This window comes from Crinia signifera, chromosome 7 (assembly GCF_055691185.1).
Source record: "Crinia signifera chromosome 7, ASM5569118v1, whole genome shotgun sequence".
Lineage (NCBI taxonomy): Eukaryota > Metazoa > Chordata > Amphibia > Anura > Myobatrachidae > Crinia > Crinia signifera.
This window is the reverse complement of record NC_139223.1, coordinates 34,121,932-34,138,952: the sequence shown is the minus strand read 5'-3', so window position 1 is coordinate 34,138,952 and position 17,021 is coordinate 34,121,932. Positions and strand designations below refer to the sequence as shown.

General features: G+C 47.0%; 1 pseudogene; it reads left to right on the top strand.

Annotated features, from left to right (window-relative positions):
• The first annotated feature begins 5,320 nt into the window (after window positions 1–5,320).
• Window positions 5,321–5,456, top strand: LOC146025466 (U2 spliceosomal RNA; annotated as a pseudogene).
• The last annotated feature ends 11,565 nt before the right edge of the window (window positions 5,457–17,021 follow it).

The following is a 17,021-nucleotide window of genomic DNA, read 5'->3' as shown; positions in this document are numbered from 1 at the left end:
AGCTTACAGTGTAAAGAGGAGAGGCACTGATCCAGGAGCATGCAGTGGGGAGAGCGTGAGGGAGGAGGGCCCTGCTTGTGAGAGCATACAGTGTAAAGGGGAGAGGCACTGATCCTGGAGCATGCAGTGGGGAGAATGTGAGGGAGGAGGGCCCTGCTTGTGAGAGCTTACAGTGTAAAGGGGAGAGGCACTGATCCAGGAGCATGCAGTGGGTTTGGATGTGAGCCGGAAGGCTTTCATAACGAGTATGGGTCATTGGGTCGACCAACCAAAGGTCGACGTGGCTGAGGTTGACACCTGAAATAGGTCAACGAGCCTAAGGTCAACATGGATGAAAGGTCAATACAAGCATTAGGTCAACAATGGCTAGGTCGACAGTCAAAAAGGTCGACATGGATTTAAAAAAAAAATTTGTCCCAAATGTCGACATGGATGCCTTATTGGTGCACCACGTCCCCTCGCTGTGCTCGCCATGCTTTGGGCACGGTGCCTCGCTACGCCCAGCACACTATTCTATTCATCCTCCGCACTCTAGTGGATGGTAGGGCATGAAATACCACCTGTTGGCACACGTCGGCTCTAAAAAAAAAATTGTTTTGGCTGTCGACCTAGCCATAGAGTCTGATCGGGAGAGGGAAAGAGTTCCAGTGGTAGTGACCAGCATGGGGAAAATCTTGGAGAAAGTAACCAGCTGGATGGAGAGCCCCCCCGCAAACTTGCCCCCTCTGGGTGAATTACTCCTAGTTCTGGATGAGACCTGTCACATCCAATGACTAGGGCAAGGATACAGCTAACCTGCAAATAAAAGCAATATTATCATGCAGCCTTTCAAGTACGAAACATCGGGACATTACCAGGGACACGTCTTTACAACCTGGGACTGCCCCTGAAAACGAGGGCCATGTGGCAGCGCATTATACATTGAGCTGTAACAAAGGACTTTGCTGTCCTTGGAGTTGGCTCCTCTCAGGTATAGTAAACCTAACAATTTATAAATGGCCTATTGTTCGGTACTTCTCCCATCAATACCGGAGGTAACACAGTTCTACACAGTATGGTACATAATGGTGCATTGTATAGACAAAGAAAATAGAAGGTAACAGCCACACAAGCCACTGATAAATGCAGCTCTGTCTGCAGGATCATCATTTCATACTGTGTACCAGCGGCCTGTAGACATCAGTGCCCAGGATCCGGGCTGCAGGATGAGGGTCTATATGGAGGACCTGCTCTGGATGTCCCAGCATGATGTGATAAGGTGGGTGCGGCGGGATATGAGGGCCAGGAGATTTGTAGGTCCTACACAGGACACCACTATGCAAAGGTCAAACAGTATTTAGGTCAGACAGGGTCTATTTTATTTAGTTGACCTGTTTGATAGTTTTTTCCTGTAAAATCAGGTGTGTGTATAACTTAAGCCCCTTTACAGTTTCCTAACCCCTGCTTCTTATTCTACTTTATAAATACTATATTACCTAGGTTCATTACACAGTCCTCCCGTTGTCAGTGTAATGCTGGGTACACATTAGCTTATATCGTCCTTGAATGATATCGGTAACGATTTCCCTTGAACTGGCTGGAACTCCCCGAGCAAATTATATTGTGCTATCGCTGACAATATAGTCAGCATTGTACTGCATGTACAGAGGGGTTCCAGAACGATCCCCGGGAACGTGCATTATTAACGATATAGTGCAAACACACTACACGATATTCACCAAAATATCATTACCAATATTGTTATTCTGCATATGGTTTAAAAAACATTATGTAATGTGAACCCAGTGTAATAGATTGGCCACTTATTTAAAATTTCCACTTGATTTTGAAAATATTTTCCTGCTGGCTGTGGCTAAACCAATTAAAAAGGCTGTAAATCCCCCAAAACACACACACACATCTGATCACTATGAAAAGCACCGACATGTTGCTTATTAACATTGACCGATACAGTAGATCACCAGCATAATCCTTTCTGCTTTACAATTAATGCCATATTTTTATTGCTTTTAGCAATGTACGACTTCCTGCTTATTGCATTCATTTATTGTGTTTCTTATGTGTTTCCTAGATAGGAAAAAAAGACTTAGGTCTATCCCAAAAGGACTTTTTTAATGTCAATGTCGACATGTGTCGACATTGGTCCCCATTAGGTTAAAGCTCGCCATGCTTATGAACAATTCATGTCGACTATTTCACGTGTCTACCTTTTCCATGTCAACATTTGAACCTGTCGACCTATTGCATGTCAAACTTTTGGGATAGACCTGTTGGCTGTCTATCTAGACACTTTAGATCCATCAACCAGAACCAGTTTATAGAACAGGAGATGTTGCTCATAGCAACCAATTTAATTCTGTATATCTTTTATCTAGCACCTTCTAGAAGTTACTAGCTGGAATCTGATTACTGGTTACTATGGGCAACATTGTGTCTTATATAAACACGCACTTTAGTAAATATGCCCCTTAGAATGAACATGGCGTGTAAATGAAGTGCTAAGCACTTGTAGGGCCAAATTTGCAGGCCCATCCACCGCGTCAAGGTGGTTGTCCATACACCACGTCAAGGTGGTCCTCCATGCACCACGTCAAGGTGGTCCTCCATGCACCACGTCAAGGTGGTCCCCCATGCACCACGTCAAGGTGGTCCCCCATGCACCACGTCAAGGTGGTCCCCCATGCACCACGTCAAGGTGGTCCTCCATACACTACGTCAAGGTGGTCCTCCATACACCACGTCAAGGTGGTCCTCCATGCACCACGTCAAGGTGGTCCTCCATACACCACGTCAAGGTGGTCCCCCATGCACCAGGTCAAGGTGGTCCTCCATACACCACGTCAAGGTGGTCCCCCATGCACCACGTCAAGGTGGCCCTCCATACACCACGTCAAGGTGGCCCTCCATACACCACGTCAAGGCGGCCCTCCATACACCGCGTCAAGGCGGTCCTCCATACACCACGTCAAGGTGGTCCTCCATACACCGCGTCAAGGTGGTTCTCCATACCACATCAAGGTGGTCCTCCATACACCACATCAAGGTGGTCCTCCATACACCAAGTCAAGGTGGTCCTCCATACACCACGTCAAGGTGGTCCTCCATACACCACGTCAAGGTGGTCCTCCATACACCAAGTCAAGGTGGTCCTCCATACACCACGTCAAGGTGGTTCTCCATACCACATCAAGGTGGTCCTCCATACACCACATCAAGGTGGTCCTCCATACACCAAGTCAAGGTGATCCTCCATACACCACATCAAGGTGGTCCTCCATATACCACGTCAAGGTGGCCCTCCATACACCACGTCAAGGTGGTCCTCCATACACCGCGTCAAGGTGGTCCTCCATACACCGTGTCAAGGTGGTCTTCCATGCGCTACTTTAAGGTGGTCTTCACCTGATTTGCTTTACTGTTTTATGTCTTTATTCTTGTAAGCCTGTGTATAACATGTGTAATCTGGTAACAGTATTTGGTGTATTGGATGCTCATAACAATTCAGACCTGATACAGATGTGCACACGGATGGTGTAATGGTTAGCATTACTGCCCCACAGCACTGAGGTCATAGGTTCGATACCCACCATGAAGTTTGTATATTCTCCCCGTACTTGCGTGGGTTTACTCTGAGTACTTCGGTTTCCGCACACAATCCAAAAATATACAGGTAGGTTAATTGAGTCCAAACGAAAATTAACCCTAGAATGTCTGTGTGTGCGTGTACATGTGGTAGGGAATATAGAGTGTAAGCTCCACTGGGGGCATGGAGAGATGTGAACGTTCAGCTATACTCTATACAGCGCTGCGGAATATGTATGCGCTATATAAATAACTGTTAAATAATTTATTTCTATTCCATTGTTTCGCCCGTGATTCCTCATTGTGATGTTACCATGGGGTGCAGAGGAGAATTTATACTGTTTATTTTTCTTGCGTTTTACTTTTTAAAAAACGTAATTTGCTCATTTAAATCAGGATATTTTACTTTCCATATGACGATGAAAATACTTTACCTGGATGGCCTATGGTTTATTTTTTATTTTTTTTAAGTGTGATAGATATACAAAGGGGTATTTTTCAGTTTATTGAGACAATTTAATGCATTGACCCTAGTCTGTAATTTGGTATGAAGGACCTGTACAAGTAGCAATGTGTAGTGAGCAACCTCAAAATCACAGCTGTTCTGACATAATGGGCAGATGTACTAAGCTTCAAAAGTGATAAAATGGAAAGTGATAAACAACCAACCAATCAGGTCCTACCTGCTATGTCACAGACTGTGGGCCTTATTCTGGTTCACTCTTTCCTTCTCAAATGCACAAAACCATGCGCACTGCAGGTGGGGCAGATATAAAATGTGCAGAGAGAATTAGATTTGGGTGGGGTTTTACTTCAAAGTGAGATCTATATTGCAGTGTCAAAATAAAGCAGCCAGTATTTACCCTGCACAGAAACAAAATAACTCACCCAAATCTAATTATCTCTCCACAAGTTACATCTGCCCCACCTGCAGTGCACATGGTTTTGTCCATTTGAGAAGGAATTTGCCTCTGATAGTGAACCAGAATAAGGGCATATGTTTGAAAAATGTCAGACAGCAGCTGAGTGGTTGAATGATTGTCATCAGTCTGTGCAGAATTTTGACTACAGATTACATCCCATCGGTCCATCATTTACACACTAGAGATAATGTTTGTACGGCGCCAGTTAACTTACCAGTATATTTTTGGATTGTGGGAGGGAAACCAAGAAAGCATGTGGAGAATACACAAACTCCACACAGTTCGGGTCTTGTGGCAATTGAACCCATGACCTCAGTGCTGTGAGGCATGTTCACAGCATCTAATCACCACTGCTCTGCTAACAGAACAGCAAGTGACAAGGGGACTCCCAGAATAAATGGGACTGTCCTCAAATATTGGGACAGTTGGCAGAAAATATGTAACAAGAAATCTCTCTGTATTGTATAGATGTGCAGAATACTCTCTGTATTGAATCACAGTGACTAAAATGGCCAGCACAGGTGCTCACATATCAAATTGCGGGAAGATCCCCGGCCACTTGCTCATTAGTCCGTAAATTGCCGTCCATCCCTGATGGGAACTGGCGGCTTATTTAAGTGTAATACAGGGTTGCCAACCCTCCCGGAATTTCCGGGAGTCTCCCGAAAATCGTGTCCCCCTCCCGGCCCCCCGGAAGGGTGGGCAACCCTCCCGGATTCAGGGTGGGGAACCCTCCCGGATTCAGGTGGGACCCCCGCTGTCCCCCGGATCACGGCATTAAAATGCCGCAATCCTCGGGTCTCAGAGGAGGGGGCGGAGCTTCTCGGCCTTTTGGCTAAGATCAAGTGTAGTATCTGTTCTTATCAGTGGGTATGGACTGGCCTCTGGCAGATAATAGAGTAAGGCTGGACTGAGTAGCTGCTCTGATGGGCGGAGGGTGTGGGACCCCTCTTTTTTGCCTGGGAGTGGTGAAAAGTCTGGCTGAGTACCTTCACCTCTGCCAGTGGTAGGAGGTGTTGTTTACGTAAATCCACTGGTAAGAGGGGGGGAGAAACACTGGGCCTAGTAGTTTGACTCTCTTGACGGGGTTCGTAGCCCCCGAAGGATGAGACAGGGAAAGGCTCAGTTTAGTATCCATTCCCAAGGAGCGGAGAAAGGCTGGGACTGAGTAGATGGCTCCTGTTCCAGAGGTTCGTAGCCTCTGATGGGGAGACCGCGAAAGGCCCAGCTTAGTACCTTAACCTTGGGATCGGAGAAACACTGAGACTGAGTAGATTGCTCCTCCGAGGGGGTCGCAGCCCCTAAGGGAATCAGTCGAAAAGCCCAGTGGAGTACCCATTCCCATGCCAGGGGCTGGAAAATGCCCTACGATGGGAACAGAGAAACCTTGGTCGGACGCTGATCGGTCGGTTGCTTGGAGTCCGAGGCTGCACTGTGCCCCCGGGGAAACTCGGGGGTGCCGAACATGCACGGGTGATCCCAAAATCACCATGCACTAGTAAGCACTTGCACTGCGCACTTCCCTTCAGGTAGCGCTTCACGTCCTTACCCCGTCCTTTTGGATGGGGTAGGACAATTTTTCACACCCCCACCCCGGCCTTCTGGCTAGGGTATCTTTATTATTTATTTCTCTTCCCCTCTCACGTTCGTCACTTTTCACGTTCCTTGTTTTTTGTAGTTTTGTCACGTTTTTTGGGTAGTGTGGTCGACCCTTTCGGGCCTTCCATTTCCCCAATGTGCCGAAGCTCTCGCCTTTTGGGGAGAGCTTCGGTCCCCCGAGGACGACCCCGAGCCGCAAGGCGGAGGGAAGTCTACTGAGGGTCTCTCCAAACCTTCGGGTGCGGAGGACCCACCGTCCTAACCCTTCCTGGGGTTGAGGAATGAGGGCCTCTCTAAGCTTCGGCGAACAGGACCCACCGTTCCCTATTTTCCCCTCTTCGGCCTTATGGTTGAGAGGGGTTAGGGGAAAACGAGGCCCGTCTCCTTCGGGAGATGTCCCACTTCGATCGCACGGCCCCCTTTGCACGTGTTTAGGCACAGCACTGGTTGTAGGGAGCACACCTCAAGCTCCTGAGTTTTTTCAAACTCAACAGGGTAATTTACTATAAAACAAAAACTGCTGTAATTGAATAGCCCCTGGGCGGTAAATCCTGAAGCTACCGCCCTATTTCACCAGCTGTAACGCCCCATACACTACCACAAGGTACCGGATGCGATACCATTCACCGCAGCGGGAATGATAAATACTTATTGCAGCACTGACAGTCTCCGATCCGATGTGCTCGGGAACCCTTATTCAAATCGTGAGTAAAACACATGTATGATTTGAGACTTTTGACACAATTTATCGACGATGCGCTGAAATCGGGTAGAAAAAGAGCCAAATCACACTTGCGTATAGGGGGCCTGCGGTTTAATGATATTCGGCAAGATGTAGCAAAGGTAAAAATGCAGCCAAATCCCCCCATAATGCTGGTTTTGCAGGTTTGGCCACAGCCCCCATGTGCACCAAGCCCAGAACATGGTACGTTTCGGGGCTTGGATGCGGTGGGCAATGCGATTTTCAAATCAGCAATGCTCATAGAAGCCTAGGGCTTCTTTCCACCCGGATCCTTCCCAGCATCCCCAGCGGTGCACACAGCACTCAACGCATGTGCAGATTGGACTTCGGGGCCGGAACACAGAAGTCCTATCATTGCAAAGGATGGTACTTACCACAAGAGTCGTCCTTTGCCAATTTCCTCATGCATACGGTGTTACTAAACACTGGCATTCATGCGGAGACTGGTAGCACGCATCGCAAGCTTGCTGTATCTCGCGCAATATGTTGTGGACACAATATAATGGTGCGTTCCAAAGTAATTAGGCCCAGCCTTCTCCATACAGTACTTGGCATGGTGGAAAACACTGTGGACCTCACCTGCTTTACAGGGAATGACTCCAAGAGGTCGCAGATCCCAGGGGCCCCGAGAGACACAAACAGCAGCCAACTTGCAGAGACTCAGTCAGAAATCTCTATTCTCAGTGCAGACATATTCCACAGAGGATGCAAGAGAGCAGCTGCTCAGACGTATGACAGAAATGATTCCTCTTCCTTCCATTATTAAACTAGTTTATAGTATAAAACGCACAACTTGGATACCTTTACCGCTTCTGGCTGAGGAGATAACCCATTCGCGGGAGAATTCCTATCTCTGGCACCTTTATAAAACATACATAAACAGCAGCAGCATGACAGAATGTGTAACGCAGACTCCATTTTGTACCTTATAGGGATCCGCACTACAAGCAACAGGGATGGCATTTCAGGAGAGCTAAATACAAGTCATTGAAAAATAAACCTGAGCACGTCTACATTGCTTTTAGACACACTTGGAAAACACCAGGTTTCCGCCCCCAAACGCCGGCTTCCTGTCACTCAAAGGCCGGCCACATTGCGTTTATCACCCTTGTGCAGGCACGATGCGAACGATGGTCAGACGCTCGATACTTGCTCATTTTGCGAATTGTCTAATTTGCCCTCAGGTCTGAATCAGGCGCTATGTCTGTACGTTGCAGCAGTTCTGCACCTGTTGCCAGGGTTACCTAACTCATACTCAAGATGGCCGTACAGTTAACAACAATCACTTGAATATACCACAGATGGACCAACTGCTCTGCACAATTATCATTTAACTTATGCACTATATATATATATATATATATATATATATATATAAGGCTAACTGCTCCTCACCACTGAGGTGAAGTACCGCCACTGACCACTAGAGGCCACTTGATGGGCCAAATTACTCCTTAACAGAAAGCGAAAGCAAAATGATCTGTTTCAAACTTGCTGGCTATGGAAAGAGGGAGCTGTGAAGACAAATATTGGATGTAGGAGCAGATAGGGACTATCACTAGGCTTTTAACTAGTGATCAATAATCGCTCACATACTGAAGATGGCTGCAAAATTATCTTGACTGTGGTAGCTGCATTTGCATAACATCGCAGATGAGAGGCTAACAAAACATGCAGCCACCCTGGGGGTAGTATGACGCTCATACAGTCAGGATTGCGATGGTTATTAGACATTGCAATTCCGACTGCCGGGACTCCAACAGGGGGGGGGCGAGTGCTACGAAGCTGTCTCGGTGGCTCGCCGCGCCTGCTAGGTTCTATTCTCCCTCTATGGAGGTCGCCAACCCCCACAAGGGAGAATAGCCCCTGTCAGTCGAGATCGCTACTGTCAGGCATTTAACAGTCGGGATACCGATGTCGGACACATGACCGTCAGAATCCCGACTGTCGGAGCATCATCCGGCATCCAGCCACCACACCACTGTAGGTTAGGGTTAGGCAATGGGGAGGGTTAGGCTGCAGGATGGGAGGGTTAGGGTCAGGCTGCAGGAGGGGTAGGGTTAGGGTCAGGCTGCAGGAGGGGTAGGGTTAGGCTGCAGGAGGGGTAGGGTTAGGGTCAGGTTGCAGGAGGGGTAGGGTTAGGCTGCAGGAGGGGAGGGTTGGGGTTAGGCCGTAGGAGGGGAGGGTTAGGCTGCAGGAGGATTGGAGTTTAGTTGTGGGAGGGTTGGGGTTAGGCTGCAGGAGGGGAGGGTTGGGGTTAGGCTGTAGGAGGGGAGGGTTAGGCTGCAGGAGGATTGGAGTTAAGCTGTGGGAGCGTTGGGGTTAGGCTGTAGGAGGTTAGGGTTAGGCTGCAGGAGGTTAGGGTTAGGCTGCGGGAGGGTTGGGGTTAGGCAGCAGGAGGGAAGGGTTAGGCTATAGGAGGGGAGGGTTAGGCTGCAGGAGGATTGGAGTTAAGCTGTGGGAGGGCTGGCGTTAGGCTGCAGGAGGGGAGGGTTAGGCTATAGGAGGGGAGGGTTAGGCTGCAGGAGGATTGGAGTTAAGCTGTGGGAGCGTTGGGGTTAGGCTGCAGGAGGGAAGGGTTAGGCTGCGGGAGGGTTGGGGTTAGGCTATAGGAGGGGAGGGTTAGGCTGCAGGAGGATTGGAGTTAAGCTGTGGGAGGGTTGGGGTTAGGCTGCGGGAGGGTTAGGCTGCAGGAGGGGAGGGTTAGGCTATAGGAGGGGAGAGTTAGGGTTTAGGCTGCGGGGGGGGGGTATATGGTTAGGGTTATGTTGAGGGTGGATAGGGTTAGGCTACGGGAGGGGAGGCTTATGGTTGGGCAACAGGTGGGGAGGGTTAGTATAAGAATATTTCCCTCGATCTGTCAGCATTCTGAACACTGGATTTCTGACCATTGGGATTATGACCGCCGCCATTTCATACCTAACCCATTATAGTGTATATCTGAATGTACAAGGTATGTAATGTATGCTTTGTGCTATATGAATGTAACCATACACAGGTTGTCTATACCGTTGCATGAGCTGTGAAATTTGTGTCTAAAGTTGTAAAGAACTCACTGTGTTCTATTCAGCAGTACCTGCGCGGCGCAAGTGTTTTTAAATGATAGTTGTAACATATCAAAACCTCTGGCCATCTCTAGTTTGGTATAAAAGCTAGTACATACTGTACTGTAACTGTATGTGCTGCCTAGGTCATGTTATTGGGAACTACACATATTACTGGTAATACTGTCCAGTAGGGCAGTACGGATGGTGTAATGGTTAGTATTACCGCCTCACAGCGCTGAGGTCATGGGTTTGATTCCCACCATAGCCCTAACTGTGTGGAGTTTGTATATTCTCCCCGTGCTTGCGTGGGTTTACTCCGGGTACTCCGGTTTCCTCCCACAATCCACAAATATACAGGTAGGTTAATTGGCTCCCAACAAAATTAACCCTAGAATGTCTGTGTGTATGTGTGTACATGTAGTAGGGAATATAGACTGTAAGCTCCACTGGGGCAGGGACTGATGTGAATGTTCAAATATTCTCTGTAAAGCGCTGCAGAATATGTGTGCGCTATACAGGTCGAGTGTCCCGTATCCGAATATCCGTTATCCGAATTATTCCGAAATACGGACATTCCAGAAAGTGAAAATTTTTTTTTTTTTTGCTAAAAACTCACTGGGGACATTTGTAACAGCATCACTGGGGACATGATATGCAACTGGCACTATATATGTGCAAGACAATGATTGCTTGGCATTCAAATTCAGTGCTGAGATAGTACACATTTTGTTTCACGTTTTGAAACCTTGTTTTTTGAACAATTAAAATATATTTGTGTGTATTTTATGTGGTAATAAAATATATTTGTGTGTATATTATGTGTTTATACAGCATAAATGCAAGATACTTCAAAATACATCATTGAAATATTAAAATATTCCGAAATACGGAATAATCCGTTATCCAAAATTCTCCTGGTCCCGAGCATTTTGGATAAGGGATACTCAACCTGTATAAGAAACTGTTAATAAATAATAAATAAATATTTAAATGGTCAGAGTATATAATAAGACAATGGCCCTTATTCTGGTTGGTGCGGATATTCCCGCATTCTTACGGAGCGGTCCGCACGCTACGGTGTTTTGCCGCATGCGGCCATCGTCCGTAGAAACGCCCGCGTGTCCTCCGCATTCGGACGGACTCACTCTTTAAGAGCAGGGCGTGTTTACGGACGACATACAAACCATGCGTGTGCGGGAGAAACACTCCGATTCTGCACGGTATTACAGAGTATTACAGAGTATGCTCGGAAATACCGCATCCGACCGGGAGCCAAGCGGTGCTACCGCCCGTAAGCGGAGTATTTACGCCAAACAACCCACTATTAAGTATCTTCTGCAAGACATCACATGACCCACTTATTCAATTACCTATCCTCATAAAAAACTGCTTATTTGGAATTGGAATCAATTAGATGCCAATATATCCTTACAAGCATGCCTAACACATGCATTGCACACATTAACCCTTACAGCAATTGAAGTGCAATGGTTTGTATTACACCCTGTGTAAAAGATTATAAACAATCTACACATATACTGTTTAATGTGCAAAGAAAACCAACAACTGTGAACTTGCATAAAGAATTTATTAGAAAAAACAATTAACATATAAATAAAAAAATATCAAAACATAAATTAAATAAGCAGATCTTTGAGGTCCTGCAGGTCGGCTAGCAGGAGCCTCAAGTGGTGCTCCGCCCGCAGGAGGGCCCCACGCACCCCCTCATCTGCCGGTGTGGTGTCATCTGTGGGCATGTGAAAGGGGCAAAAATTAGTCATGTTATTCATGCATACATTTCACATACTGCGACATAAATTCCACAAATGCTAGGTGACATGTGTGTGTGTATATATATATATATATATATATATATATATATATATATATATATATATATATATATATATATCTCTCTATGTAGAGAGATAGAGACACACATAGATAAATAGATATGACACATACATATATACATACATGCAAACTTATTTACTACATACGGTCTTTTTTTGCCTCTACCCTTTACTCTGCAGAAGACATAACAGTCATAGTGTTTCTTCTCAGTCACAACCCACCCATGACTAACCAATGACAAGCATGTCATGGCCTCCGTCAATAAGAACTTGTCACAATCTGCTCAGTCTAAGTTCAGTGATGGTTCGTGCCATGGGAGTTATGCAAATGTCAGGAATGCACAGTACACATCCTCAAAATCATAATTCTGTCTAAACCAACCTACAATTCTGTGACGGCAAAAAAAAAATCTGAACTACAGGGGGTGTTTAGGTAGAGGAGGCTCCTGGGACACTGGCAACTTCTGACTCCATTCCAAGGTAGGCCGGCCCATACTCCATTTATAGCATACATCCTAGAGTTTAGAAATAACATTCACCAACAATATAGATTCCACTATTTGATGGGTCATAATCTACGATTGCAGCAGGTGAATTTAATCCACAAATGATCCACTCATCCCTTTACTCCAGGATCCTGTTTAACTACAACGGTTATGTGGCAGTCAAAATGGAGCTCCAACCCATCCCACAAACCTGTGTAATTGAGAGGTGTCCTGGATGAAAGGGATGCATTGGACACCCCATCTAACCCGTACCTGTATCTGTAGCTACCCACTTTGGGGTCTATATGAATAGTATTGGCACACAATTTTGAATCACCAGTGCTACATAACAAATACCAGTACAACTACTTCATGAATGATGCATTATGTAAACATACCGATCTGCTGGGACTCCGGGGCTTGGCACGCCTCCTCCCCCTCTGAATCTGACTCCTCTGGGGCAACCGTGGCCTCCTCAGCCCCCTCCTCCGCCAGCTCCTCTGCCACCATCACCACGTCCACCTCCTCCGCCACAAGCACCTCCTCCTCCACCTCCTCCTCCTCCTCCTCCACCTCCTCCTCCTCCTCCTCCACCTCCTCCACCACCACCACCTCCTCCACCTCCTCCTCCGCCACCAACACCTCCTCCTCTTCCACCTCCTCCACCACCACCTCCTCAGGCACCTCCTCCTCCTCCACCACCTCCTCCACCATCTCCTCCACCATCTCCTCCTCCTCCACTTCCTCCTCCTCCACCCTTGCCGCCACCTCCTCCTCTGGGTGTTGGGCCTCCTCCTGGGCCTCTTCACGGGCCTGTCGGCCTCGGGCTCGTGCTGTGTGGTAGAAAAAAAAATCATGGTCAATGTCGGGTCATTGGGGCACATGTATTAATCCATAACAAGACATACATGGAAGGGTGATAATGATGGCAAACGATGCAGGCAAGTAGCTCCTTACTGTTAATGGACTCAAAAAAGTGACATTTAAATTATTATGTGATTGTTAGTAATTTGTTCAAACATTACAACCCTGGCATTTATCAATGTGTAACACATATTAGATCTGGCACATTGTATGCATCAGAATCCTCAATGCTATGTCATTACATATAAAAGCCACATGACTGCATGTTAACCAGGAAGAAGCACACATAACAGTCTATGGACTTTTAAACCCATGGACACCCACTTATCATGAGACACATGTTATTGTTGATATATGCTATGTTGTAAGTGCGAAATTTCATAGCTAAAATACTCACATTCAGCAATTTCGCCCCTGATTTGCTGCAATAGCTGGGGCTGGCGCCTGCGGAGGTCCGACCACCGCCTCTCGAGCTGCCCGAGGGACCTCCGCACCCGAGTGCGGGCGTAAATACGGCGCCCTGCCGCAGCATATGCCCTCCGCTTATGGCGGTTAGTTATAAAGGGCCCCGCACGGCCCAGCCTTGTCTCCATGACGGAGACCAGAACCCTCAGCTCCGCATGTGTAAAGGGGTCTGCCCTTCGTGTCTCCGCCATGTTAACAATGGCATCTATCAACCAATCAGGTGGTGGCATTGGTTGATCACAGTTATTTGTGTTAATAACTTTATTGTTCATCTTTACATGAACAGCGTCTCTGCGCCAACACAAATGGTGACAAATTCGCATGCCTTAAAAACAGTAGTGCTGATGTATGGCAATGAACAAATCTGATATATATAAAACACAGTGTGTATGCACTTAGCAAATCCAATGACGCCTGGCTCCGCCAAGCAACGCGTGCTATAGCTTAGCAACGCATAGCTGTAGTTAGCATTACTTACTCTATGCATCTATGTGTATGCGTACATTTATGTGTCAAAGACACATACACATACTTGCAGGTATCCTGAGACCAGCATTATACACCAGCCCTGCCTGCCTGCCTGCCTGCCTGCTCCTTGAAATGTTGAAACATGTGAATAAATTCAAATATCATATATATATATATATATATATATATATATATATATATATATATATATATATCTGCAAACAAATCATACATCAACACAGGAAAAAATCCCCAACACATTAGAGAATAAATCAATGTACTCACCAGTCATCAGGGATAGTATCAACTACAATAATGAAGATATAACAAACACATAAGATCCCTTGTACAAGGTATAATAATTAGCACATATATTGAACTTCCCCCAAAACTAAGCACATATGATAAATATCTCCTATTTCTTTGCCATTAGGAGGACAGGCTGGCTAATTTTAGTTTTGTAACACTGACAACTAACACACTGTACTTATTTGAAGGGCTGATTTTGTCTAAAATTGGTGTGTTCTGTCAACTCGATAACATGTACCTGAAGTATCTTTGCGCCACAGAGTCCCGCAGCTGGTATCCCCTCCGGCATTCAGGGGCGCGGGATGGGCGCATGGGCGGATCTTGCGGCTCAGATGGTACCTCCCACTCATCAAAGGGTATCTCACGCCGCACAGCAATGTTGTGGAAAAATATACACAGGCCCACGATCCTCGACACCATTTCAGGCGCATATTGTAAGTCACCACCAGTGCGGTGGAGCACTCTAAATCGACCTTTTAAAAGGCCAATTGAGCGCTCCACCACTTGCCTGGTGGCAACATGCGCCCGATTGAATGCCTCCTGTGGGCCCGGTGCTGGGTAGCTGTACGGCGTAAGTAGCCAGGGCGTACATGGGTAACCGGAGTCACCCAGAACCCACGCATCACGGCCTTCCAGCTCTTGGAGTCTTTGCCATATCCCGGTTTGTCGGATGACATGAGAGTCATGGGCACTTCCGGGAAACTTCGAGTTGAAGGCGAGAATTTCCATGGATGGGCCACATACCACCATCACGTTCAGTGAGTGGAACAATTTGCGGTTCCTATATATCTTCTCACTTCGAGATGGAGGCACAAATGGTACATGGGTGCCATCCACAGCCCCTATCACATTAGGGAAGCCAGCAATTTGATGGAAGGCCTGCTGGCTTCTGCGCAGGGTCTCGGTGGCAAATGTCATGGCCATGAAGTGCCCCTTGCGCCTGAACATGGCCGACGTCACACGCCTCAGGATTCGGCAGAAGGCCGGCTGAGATATTCCAGCAAGTACTGCCACTACTTGTTGGAATGATCCTGAGGCGCAGAAATGCAACACCGCCAGCAGCTGTGTGTGAGGCGGAATTGCTGTCGTGATCCCGTGTAGAGGTTCCAGATCGCTCTGAATTAAGGTGAGCAGATCCAGAATGACATGTGGCGGTAACCGGTACCTAGTAAGTACCTCATCATCGGGCATAGCAAACAGAGTCACCCGTGTGCGATAGATTCTAGCACGTCCTGGCCTCCTTGGCCGACGAGTGGGGAGAGCCGCAAGTGCCCTTAGCCTCCTCTCCATGTAGCGCATCATTGCTTCAGCAACCTATAAAGAAATGAACATAAATACTGATGCACCTATGCACATAATGGCCATATCCCACTACAAATAGATTTGTAGCCTTCAATACGTACAATAGATGGCCGCCCCGTGAAATCCCTCAGATCCATTTGACTCTATAATGATGACACAATAATATGAACTCAATACACACCGTCCAAAACACTCAGATAAAGGTGTTAGCATTTTTTGCCGACATCATGTACTATGAGACATTTCATCTATTGCTGGGACATGTAGTCCTGCAATAGATGAACCCACACAGGTTTAAGACCTGTGAGTGAAATAGTGAACATGTGACATGTTGCAATAATGCTACACGCACTTTGCTGGCCCAACAATCTGTAGTCAGTGAGGCAATGGTGCATACATTCATACACTTACATTGTTAATGGATATCATATCTACAAGGAGCATGGAAGAGCTTACCTTAGACCCTGACAAGTCCAGATCTGGAGACAAATGATTCTAGCAGGAAGTCACTATTTATAGGGCTCTCACATGTGTGGTCTATAACAGTACAGATGAGTATTGCATGACTTGTGGCCTGGATTATCTAAGGGATTGTGCTACTTTTAGCTTGCAATGAAACGCCACAATACCACAGTAGTCATGAATCAAATGTCATGTCATGCTAGCAAATAGCATGTGTATTGTGCAATAGTCACAGGTGTATCAGAAGATTCTATGCAATGTTAGCATTGGTGCCCAGTATTTCATGTAGAACTTTCGCCAGGTTTTACACAATGGAATTTCCGCCACCGTATGCGGCGCGAAAAAACAGCGACGTACGCTCACGCACGGAACGCAGCTGCCGCTGATGTCCGCCAAACAGGATACACAAACACTATATAAAGGTGTATTAGAAGGTGACCATGTTGTTGCTAACATGTCTGGATCACAACCAGAGGTGGACCCAGATCTGCAGCAACTATTTGACCAGATGGACTCCAGCACCACCTATGTGCCACTGCACATGCGGCCAGTGGGTAATGAGGAGGCTGCTGGCCCTTCTACAGCAGGGCAACCTGCACCTGACCATTCTACAGCAGGGCAACCTACACCTGGCCCTTCTGCAGCAGGCCAACCTGCAGCTGGCTCATATGCACCATCAGCAGAATTGATTGGAACACAACCGGGGACTTCACAAGGTAGTACCATGGCCAGCACTTCAAGTGCAGCGACACGTGACAGGGGGCGTGGCCAAGGACGTGGCAAGGGGAGAGCCAGGGCAACAGAGGAACCACCCAAAAAAAATAAGGCATATGAAGCACAGGAGCTTGCCATCCTGGTTCCCCGAGCACGTGATTGGATTGAGTGTCCATCGGAGAAGCTGACACACACACGCAGATGGA